This window comes from Rhinolophus sinicus, linkage group LG10 (genome assembly GCF_036562045.2).
Source record: "Rhinolophus sinicus isolate RSC01 linkage group LG10, ASM3656204v1, whole genome shotgun sequence".
Taxonomy (NCBI): Eukaryota; Metazoa; Chordata; class Mammalia; order Chiroptera; family Rhinolophidae; genus Rhinolophus; species Rhinolophus sinicus.
The window spans coordinates 76,903,843-76,915,388 of NC_133759.1; positions in this window are offsets into that span (position 1 = coordinate 76,903,843).

Sequence of the window (11,546 nt, forward strand, 5' to 3'; positions counted from 1 at the left end):
CGAATTCGTGGCGTGAAGATTCTGCACATCCTTCGCCTTCAGCCAATTTTCTTCAAGGCTTGAGGCGTCTAGGGCCCGGTAGAGGAGGCTCCGGACTACAGAGACAGAACACTCGCTCACAACCAGCTGTGGCACAAGTTAAAGGAGTAGGCACACTTCCCGGGCGTGCCAAGAAGCAATCAGGCCGGCTGCTGGAAAGAGTCGGCAAACTTAAATGGGCAAGTGGCAACTGGTGTTCCAGTGGAGGCAGCTGTTGAAGAAAGGAGCTTATGAGGGGGAGGGGTGCTGACAGGGGACCCTGAGCTCTGTAGGGGGCTCAGGTCTGATTGAACATATGAGGAGTTGCCCCTGAACCCCTCGAGGTCCTGGAGAATAGAAGACCTATGCTAGAACTCTCCCCAGGACCATAAGATGCTCCATGGCTGACTGGGCTTCCCAACCTGGCTGTCCCCACCCCACACACAAAGGCCCCAGCCCACTTTTGGACAGGGTCAGGCAGGGAAAGTCACAGAGTCACCCACAAGAGCAATGAGGCAGTTTGGGAGGACAGGACCTCGGGAAGTAGGGCAGGACCAGGTGGTTCTGTCGGAAGAGGGGATTCTGGAAATCTCACATGATCTAGGAGCAGGTGCCACACCTTGGGTCAGTGAAGCCCAAATGTGCTGCTTAGACCAAATGTCCAAGCTGCTCCCTCCGCTCTACCAGCACCTCCCTGCCAACCCCCCTTCCAGGACCTGCAACCTGAGGAGAGTTCCCCATGCCCCACCTGCTCTGGGTCCCTTCTGGGACTCCCCTACATGCTGCTTTCAGATTAATCACCTGAGCACCCTTTGGGTCACTTACTGGCTGTGTGACCCTGCACTATGGGCCTAACATCTCAGCTTCAACTTCAGGGGGTTGTTGTGAGTTTAAAATGGATTGTGTAACAAGTAAGCACTCAGAAAACGGTGAAGAAATCAACTGGGACACAGAAGCCCTCAGACCCTAGTGTCGACCTCTCACCACTGTAGTCCTGAGGAAAGAGCTGAGCCAAGACAATCTGTCATACCAGGCTTACCCACCCCAGCTCCACCTCCACTCTGGCTGCCACTGCTGATTGGGCCAGGGATGGGCACCTGACCTCAGACCAGCCAATCAGGTCCTCTCTTGTAAATTTGAAGTAAGAAACCCAGGTAAGGTCTAACAGTTTTTCTTTGGAGCAATGACCTTTCTCCTCTCAGTACACAATCCTCATGCAGCTGACTCCAGGGCCGTTCTTGAGGTGGCCCTGTGACTCACCCTGACCAATCAATACACTGTACTCCCCTGGCCACAGGGATGGACCAGTGAGACCCAGTCAGACTTCCTGGGGCTATTGAGGTAAATACTTTAAAAATGAACTCAGCCCACAAAAGAGAGACACCAGGTCCTGGGGACAACATGTCCTGGACCTAGCCAGGCCTCACACCACCCTCTGTGCTATCTGGGCTGACAAATTCCTTTTTACTTAGTCCCGTTTGGATGAGATTTTCTTCCAGGTCCTGCCTAATTCAGTTCCACTCCTCCCTTCAACATCCAGAGAAGATGAGATTTTTCTTTTTAATACTGGAATGGTTGGCTGGTGTAAGACTATTTCATTCTAGGGAAATTCTTATATCTAGCTTACAGGCATAACGTGTCTACTATATAGGTATATAGATATTTACCAAGAACCTATGTTGAAACACTTTCCACACTTCTTTTCAGGGCCAGATGTACCTCAAGATGATTTCTTAATACCATCTTTGCCAAGTAATCAGAACAGAAAGATAAGGTCTATGAAAGTAGAAATGGAAGATGTAATATATATAATTTTTAAAGAGAAAAATATTCTGCTTGTAACCAGCATGAATGAATTAGAATATAAAACTGAATTGTCATAAAACCTAACCTTTCTAACCATATTCCAGACTATAGTCTAGGCAGGAGCTAGGATTGAGGGTGTGTGGTCGAGAATCTCAGGCTACACTCTCCACATTGTGCCCTGACACTCATCTTCCAGGGAAGGACCTAGCCTGGCCTCCAGGTTCTGACTGACACGGAGAGCAGTAGTCAGCTGGGAAAACAGGATGAAAACCATCCCAAGATGAACATAATAAAAATATTTCTCTTGCGTACCCCAAAATATGAGGTGTCCTAGATCTAAAATAGTACCAAGAAGTTCCAATATCATATCCATGTTGAGAGAGAGAGAGAGAGAGAGAGTTGGAAAGAAATGTATTAAGTGTTAGAGAAAATTGTGTTTCAATTTAGGAGACTATGATTTTTTTCCTTTGGCCCTTTCTATATTACCCAAGCATTCTATTAATGATACAATACCTTTACTATAAAAAGAGAGAAATTTTTAAGAAAGCCAAATGAGGTTAATCAGGAGAGGCTGTGTAAACTGACACAATCCTGGAAAGCACTTAGGCGATATGTAATAAGAATCAAAACCTAAAACCTACTCCCTCTGGCTCTTTCTGGGAACCTATGCTATGGCAATAATCCCAGCCTAGCTTCAGGCAGATGTATAGCAGCCCAGAATGGAACATAGCCTGGTTTCCAGCTTCAGCAAATTGAAGCACATCCCCTCTATAGATTCAGAGCCTTGAGGAAAGAAGGTTACAAAGACTTCCTGTGGGGAAATATTTCTGTTACAATGCTAACTGAGGGCAATCATATATTTAGTATTAATGCAACCACAACGTTAAAAATGAGAGACACAAACCATGGTAGACAGAATAATGACTTCCCATAGATACCCATGTCCTAATCACCCAAACTTATAAATGTGTTACCTTGCATGTCAAAAGGAACTTAACAAATGTGATTATATGAATTATATGAAGGACCTTTTTTTTTTTTAAGATTTTATTGGGGAAGGGGAACACGATTTTATTGGGCAACAGTGTGTACTTCCAGGACTTTTTTCCAAGTCAAGTTGTTGTCCCTTCAATCTTAGTTGTGGAGGGCGCAGCTCAGCTCCAGGTCTAGTTGCCGTTGTTAGTTGCAGGGGGCGTAGCTCACCATCCCTTGAGGGAGTCGAACCGGCAACCTTGTGGTTGAGAGGACACACTCCAACCAACTGAGCCAGCTGGGAGCTCAGCGGCAGCTCAGCTCAAGGTGCTGTGTTCAATCTTAGATGCAGGGGGCGGAGCCCACCATCCCTTGCAGGACTCGAGGAATTGAACTGGTAACCTTGTGGTTGAAAACCCACTGGCCCATGTGGGAATTGAATCAGCAGCCTTTGGAGTTAGGAGCACGGAGCTCCAACCGCCTGAGCCACCGGACTGGCCCCCTATATAAAGGATCTTGAAATGGAGAAATTAACCTGGATTGTCCGGGTGGGCCCAGTGTAATCACAGGGGTCCTTCCTATAAGAAGAAGACCAGGGGTGAAAGTGAGAGGCCATACAACAAGCAGAAATTGGAGACAGAGGGAGAGATCGGAAGATAATATGCTGCTGGCTTTGATGATGGACGAAGACGCCATGAGTCACGTGATACAGACAGCCTATGGAAGCTGAAAAAGGATTCTCCCCCAGAACCTCTAGAAGGTAGCAGCCCTGCTAACACCTTAATTTGAGCCCAGTGAGACTGATTTTGGACTTCTGACCTCCAGAACTGTAAAATAATAAGTTTATGTTGTTTTAAGTCACTGAGGTTGTGGTAGTTTGTTATAGCGCCAATAGGAAACTAGTGCGCGAATCTCTGGAGGACAATACTACAAATGATTTGTTCGCATGGTGTCTTAGCTCCGGCTGCTATAACAGAACACCATAGACTGAGTGGTTTCAACAACAGATACGTATTCCTCACAGTTCTGGGGGCTGCAAGTCTGAGATCAGGGTCAGGTTCTTGGGGGAGAACCTCTTTTGGGGATGTCCTCACATGATCTTTCTTGGCAAGTGCAAACAGGGAGAGCACAGCCCTTGTGTGGGCTGGGGATTGCGTAGTAAAACATTGAACCACACCCCAAGAGAGGTCTGGCCATTAATGTCAGCTTCTGGGAAGTAATCTCTGACCCTTGCAATGTCATGCCAGATAAGAGTATCTTTATTTAGGGTGAGGGCTGGCGACACAGGATAAACTAACAATGTGTTGGAGGGTGGGGACTAACCACTGGATAAGCTAACAATGTGATTTAGGGTGGATGTTTTGAGTCACACAGTCATAGCCGGACCTCTGGAGGGACTGGAAGCTGATGTCAGCTACGTGGACAATTGACTACAGAGCCCCAACAAATCTCTGGACACCAACGCTCTGGTGAACCTCCCTGGTTGGCAATACCCCCTGTGTAGTGTCATGCCTCATTGCCAGAGTTCACACTGTCTGCGACTCCACTGGGAGAGGACAACAGGAAGCTCCATGTTTGGAAGCCTCCTGGACTTTGCCCCATGCATCTCATCTCTTGGCTGATTTTAATCTGCCCCCTTTCCCTGTAATAAACCATAACTGTGAGTATCACAGTGAGTTCTGTGAGTCCTGCCAGTGAGTTATCAAATTAAGGGTGGTCATGGAGATGCCCAAACTTGCCTTTGGTGTCAGCAGTGGCCTGTTGCCTGCACTCCCTCTGGTGTTGCAGTACCACACACACACACACACACACACACACACACACACACACACACACACTCCTATACCAGGACGACTCTCTCCTAATTTCTCCCAGCTGACCAAGTTCTGCTGTCAGACTCGGCACTGGCCCTGGCTAAGCCCACACTGCCCACTAGTTTTTAGTCCCAGAAGGCCCCTTCCAGGAGTTGCTCCCTCAGTGGCCCCACCACAAGTGCCTCCTCCTCTGTCCTGGCAGATGGGAAGGACTTTCTTTCCAATGTGGGCAGTGACAGGTAGACAGAACGAATCAGCAGCCAAGTTGGCTGCTGAGTCCAAGTGTCCACGTCATCGTCTTTACCCCAGCCTCTCACCTCTCATGCCTGCCCCCCCACCCACCCCAACCCCCACCCACCACCACCTCCACCCCCCCAGGTGCATGACTGACTCTGGTCTTTGATGGAGGAGCAATTGGGGAAGGGGGAGCTGACCACTAGGGTTTTCTTTGGAAATGCTCTCCTAAAACTTGTTAGGTGCCCCCTTCCTCTAACACCCACCATCTCCCCCAGCTGCACAGGAGACTTAGGAGCCACAGACAGAGCCCTTCCTGCCCCTGCCAGCATAGCCCAAGGCGGCAGCCGCCTCAGATGCCTCTCGAAGTTCAGAAGTTTCAGGTTAAAATCTAAACTTAGCAGCCCTGCTGCCCTGGGATTACAAAACAAGTTCTTCCATGACTCTTACGTAAGAAGATTAGGCCCTTCATCCCTCCCTTACCTCTCCCCAGCTCTTCTTCACCCCGGGGGAAATGCTCTCTTCCCCTTGACTGTGTAAAGGCTCCCCTACATCAGGGACCCCACTTCTTCTCTCCCTAAGCCCCAAACACAAACCTCATAATTCCACACAGTAAATCTGAAGAAGGAGAGAACCCAGTTTGCTTCCTCCCAGCCTGGTGTTTAAATGTGATCCTGTCCAACCACAGGGGACTGGACCGTATGACCTTTCCACGACCCTAAGCATCAGGTTCCCCAAAAGGTAAGGAAACATCTTATTTTCCAGGGATTAGCGAGCAGTCTGCTTGTTTACAAAGCCGTCTGAGGAAAATGAATAAATAAAGCTACCATGGTCTTCGGAATCACAAGGTGGTCTGAAGGAAAGAGCAACCCAAGAAAATCCAAACTGAGAACCCAGAGACAGAAAGGCCATATTTCTCAAAATGTGGTGCACATGAGAATCACCGGGAGGACTGGTGGGCCATGCAGGTGGTGAGGCCTTGCCCCTCAGGGTTCCCATTAGTATGTCTGGGGTGGGTCCAGGACCTGCATTTTTCACAAGCAGCAGGCTCGGAGACAGGCTGTGTGACCTTACATAGCCTCACAGAAAGAAATTCAGGGTGTGGCTGCTCTGAATGCCAGCTCCCATAGGGGTTAGAAAAAAATCAATTGAGAACATTTTTATTTACACCCCTCTTCTCCAAGATCCAGCGTCTTCTATGTGTTGTGAAGAGGGATAAGTCAATGGGAGGATGCCTCACTGTCGGCCCTCCATCCTGTCTTTCCCACTCAGAGTTCATTCGTTCAGCCAACAGTCACTGCAGGTTGCTATTTTCCCGACACTGAACTCCGAACTGGGGATGTAATATAATGGCGGGTGGAAACAGACACTGTCCCTTCTCTTTGCGGAGCAGACAGACTTTGTTCAAATCATCATACAAATAAGCATGTAATGATGAACTTTGATAAGTGCTATGAAAGAAAGTATTAGAAACACTGATTCATTCAACAAATAGGCATTGAGCTCCTACCAAGCGCCAGGCATTCTTCTAGGTGTTGGGGACTCAGCAGTGAGCTAAACATAGTCCCTCCCCTCTTGGCGCTCACTATCTCAGGGACAAGACTGACAGCAAATACATACGTATGGACGGTGACGTCAAGTGTTGCTAAGTGTCCTGCAGAAAATTGAGTCAGGGTGGGGGACAGTCAGAAAAGATCTCTCCGAGGAGGTGACTTTTGAGCAGAAATGAATGAAGTGAGTGAGTAGATATTTAATGGAGGGTCTGACCTGACCTGAGGGTGGTTGTCTGCAAAGATGGCGATCGATTCTGCCCACCCACTCCTCTCATCAAGATGTTGAGTCTACGTCCCTTCCTGTTACAACTGGGTTTTCTGTGACAAACGGAATGTGGTAGAAGGGACACTATGCCAATTGTGGGCCTAGACCTTAGAGGCCAGTCAGCTTCCATTCTGTTCTCTGTCTTCTGTAGCCCTAGTGCCCCCAAATAAGAAGTCCAACTACCCTGCTGGAGAAAGAGGCCCACCTGCCTCCTCACCCTCACCCCTACCCCCAGCCAGCTAGGTACCGGGTATGTGAGTATAGCCATCCAGAACATTCCAGCCCTGGCCAAGCTCCCAGTTAAATGCAACCACAACTGTGACCCCAGGCAATACCACGAGGAACAACTGAGCCATTGCACTGGCTCAGGCTTGAGAGGAGGGTGGCTCAAACAGTGGTGCGAGCAGCAGTGGAGGTGGCGAGAGTGGATGAAGCAGACTGAGTGAGGAAGTAGAACCTGCAGGATAGAGGTGATGTTTCTGGCTGCGTAACGAGGGGCTGTCGCTGTCCCTACTGAGCTGGGAGCACTGAGGAGGGAAAGGGGCAGGAAAGATGCTGAGTTTGGGTTCGGCCTTTAGAGGTGCTGAGCTCTGCCTTTTCCCCCAAGCCCAGCCTGGGGGAGAGGGTTGCCTCCCGCCTGGCCAAGGGGAGTAGTTGAGCAGCGAGAAGCTGGGCATCACTCCAACTCACAGGGTCCCTGTCCTGACACAAACTCTTGAGGGTGAAGCCCCAAATCAGGCAGAGTCTGAGGAAGAGGAACCAGAGTGTCTGTAGGAGAAAGGGAAAGGGAAATAAATTAAGTCAGCCTGATTTTTTTTCAACAAGTACATCATTAAACAGTTGACCAAAATGACAGGAAAATGTCGCCTTCCCACTGACTCTCCTGATTGCTGCACACCCTGACTGGCCTTGTTTGGAGCTTCCCTGGCCCATTCTTGGGGAGAGGCCCTTTGGGCCAGCCCAACTGCAGCCGACCTGCCAGGCAAGTTGCTTCACTGGGAACCTGGGCGGATGCGGCCATGGGTGCGCTCCCACCTTTTACCAGCAGGTGGCAGCACACTCCGTGACTGTCACCCACAGGCTCTGAATAATACATTCTCAAGGGCTTTTCCAGTGTGTGGGACAGGCATCCGTCTCCCACATTTACATCTTCACGCAAAGATTTCAGGCCCAATAAGGTGCTGGGCTGGTTTTCTGATCCAGCCCCAAGGGCAACCTCCCAGGTTGCATTTGGCAACATATGGAGCTATTTTTAGTTGTCACGACAGGGAAGGATGGGCGCTGGCAATTGCTAGGCAGAGGGCAGGGATTTTACACAGGACAGCCCCCACAACAGAGAATTATCCAGCCCCAAAGATCAACAGTGCTGAGGCTGAGAAACACTGATTTAATCAGATTCTCAAGAGTCAATGGCCCGGGAAGTCCTACACATCCCTGGGTCAGGGGCCACTGGAGGAGGCTGATCCCCAGCTTCCCCCACCCGCTCCCCCAGGAGCCGTGAGAGGCCTCCCACTGTCTCCTTCACCTGCAGCATCCCCTTCCTTCTTCCCTCAGATCTCACCTCATTCATGATGCACTTAATAGTTCCTGAACAGCAAACGCATCCAAGGCATTATGCTGACCCTGGAGAGACCATGAGGAAAAAAACAGACACAGTCCCTGCCTTTCTTCACGGAATTCACAGGCACAAGGGAGAGACAACAATGCATTTGCAAACGTGACAAGTGCTATGTGGGGACCAACAAGATGCTAAGATACCACGTAATGCTGAGGGGACCAACCTTAACCAAGAAGGATGGAAAGCCCTCTGAAGAGATAAGAATTGAGCTAAGGTACAAGGAAGGAATGGCCCTCTTTTACTGAGAAGACCATGTAACCGACAGTAATAGGCATTTCTTTAAATTACTCAGAGTCCTCTCCCCACGCACTTACCACAACTGCAACATTGCTCTTTTGTACAATAAATTCATCTCCAGGCCTTGTCCCTGTATTGCTACAGCATTTCAACCATCTCTTACGTACAGAGGGGGCCAAAACAATGTAAACACATTTTAAGAAAGGAAAAAACGGTATTAAAATTGTCGTGCTCAATATATACCGATAACAAAAGATGAATACCAGTCACGGGTCTACATTTTTTGGGCACCCCTGATATATGTACGTAAGTTTTTTTCTCCCATGTTGCTATGTACTTTGGTGACGATCATTTGTAACAGCATTCAATGTCTCAGTGTGGCGAGGGTTATCTAAATGGTTCCCCAATCGTTGTTCATTTCTACGTGACAAGGGAGAGCCGTGTAATCTGACAGAGCTCCAGGAATCACACGCAGCTTCTACGGCCTGGAGTTGCCGTCCCCACTTCCCTCCTCTGAGTGCTTACTGAGGACGACCACCAGGCAACTCGGTGGCGGGCAACCCTGACTGCACGTGGGTCATCAGGGAACCTTGATAAAGTACAAATTCTGGCGCCCTGCCCCATTTGCCCAGTCAAGATCTCAGGCATATGCCAGTGTGCAGGGTTTAAAATATCTCCACTTCTTCTTTCACAATCTTTCGAAAGGTAGATCCCAGTTCCCCTCTCCTTGACTGTGGACCAGAGGATTTAGTGACTTGCTCTTCATGAAAAAATGCAGAAGTGATGCCAGTGACTTCCAAGGCAGGTCAGAAAAGCAGTGCGGCTTCTGCCCTGCTCTCTCTCATATCACCCACTCTGGGGCAAACCAGTGGCCGCGTCACAAAGACACTCGAGCAGCCCCTGGAAGAGGCTCGTGTTGGAAGGATCTGAATTCTCCTGCCAATGACTGCTCTGTTTGTCTAGGACGGCCCCAGTTTTTATACTGGAAGCCCACCTTCAGGAAACCTCTCAGTCCTGGGCAAATGGAGACACATGGCCACCCTCACAGGCATACCAACTTTCCAGTCACATAAATGAGCCACTCGCAAGCCAATCCCCAGCCCCAGACAAGCTTGCAGATGACCGCAGCCCTGCCCAATATTTCACTGCAAGTACATAAGAAGCTCTGAGCCCTAATCACACAGCTGAATCGGTCTTGATCTCCTGGCCTACAGAAAGAAATTTTCTCAACAATGGAGTGGTCGTGTATCTGTGCTACCCAATATGATAGTCACTCACTAGCCAAGTGTGGCTACTGAGCGTTAGAAATGTGGCTGGTATGACCGAGGAACTAAATTGTTTTATTTAATTTTAATGAATTAAACTTGAAATTTAAATAAGGCATGTGTATGATTTCATTTACATAACATTCTCAAAATGACAAAATTAAGGAGAAGGAAATCAGATAAGTGGTTACCAGCAGTTAGGGATGGAAAGGATGGTAGGTGGCACCATAAAACAGTAGCATGTGAGATCTTTGTGGTGATGGAATAGTTCTGTATCTTGATTATGGTGGTGGTTACACAAATCTACATGAGTGAGAACATGACACAGCACTATACACATTGTAACAACATCAATTTCCTGGTTTCAATATTTTGCTACAATAATGTCAAATGTCATCACTGGGGGCAACTGGATGAAGGGTACTTCCTGTAACTGTATCATCATTTCATATTAAAAGTTTTTTAGAAGTTTTCAAAATATGAAATAAGCCTAAAGCATCAAGTAGCACATGTGGCTAGTGCCAACCATGTTGGATAATGAGCCCTAAACAATGCACAGATCCCCCTGCAATAAATTATGGTTATTTAGCATCTGTTCAGAACTTCTAGTGACGGGGAACTCACTACCTCACAAAGTTCTGTTTGACAGCTCTAATAATAAGGAAGCTCAGACAAACAGCTTTCAGGGTAGAAAAATCTTCCCCTCAGCTCTCCATTTGTGCTAAATGCATGAAAGGGACCCAACAGGAAAAGTGCTCCAGCCACTGCTTCCATTACCACCACTTGTCACTCATGAGACAGACTACAAAGACCCCGCACTTTGTCCCAAGGAAGCCCTAGATAACCACCTCATGTGGGGATCAAGTCAGCTTTAGAAGCAGACTTTTGCTGACCAGTCCAGATGAGCAAGAGAGAACTAAACCCGAGCATTTGAGACAGGGAGGAATCTTAAAGACCTTCTGGTCTTATCCCTGTCTTTTCTAGATGGGAAAATAAAGACTTGGAGTAAATCTGTAGGGATTAAGTTAGTTTTAAATAGCACAGATTGCCTGCGGTAGACTGAATTATGTCCTTCCTGGGTCCACCAAGATATCCGGGTCCTAATCCCTGGAATCTGTGACTGTGACCTTCCACAGCAAAAGGGATTTAGCAGATGCAATTAAATTAAGGATCTTGAGATGGTGAGATTAACCTGGATTATCCGGATGGATCCTAAATGCAATCGCAAGTGTTCATATAAGGAGAGAGACAGAGGGTGATTCTATACAGAAGAAGGCAATGTGACAAAGCAGGAAGATGCTACACCGCTGGCTATGAAGATGAAGGAAGAGGCCATGCGCCAAAGAACACAGCTCTAGAAGCTGGAAAAAGGCAAGGAAACAGATTCTCTCCTAGAGCTTGGCAGGGGGCATGGCCCTCACAAGACTTTGGTTTGGGCCCAGTGAAACCATTTCAGACTTTTGGCCTCCAGAACTGTAAGACGATAAATTTGAGCTGTTTTAAGCCCCTCAATTTGTGTACATTTGTTACCGCACGCTTAGGAAATTAATATATTACCTGACAAAACTACCTCTGCACTTACCTTTTGACCCAGCAACCCTTCTAGATATACCTCCAACATTACAAAATATGCATGCGCAAGGTTTTTCATTGCAGAATTGTTTGTGATTGCAAAATTTAGCAAACCACCCAAGTGTGCATGTATAGTGGTTGAATAAATGTGGTATGACCACATAATGGAGTAGAATGGAGCAGCTGTAAATA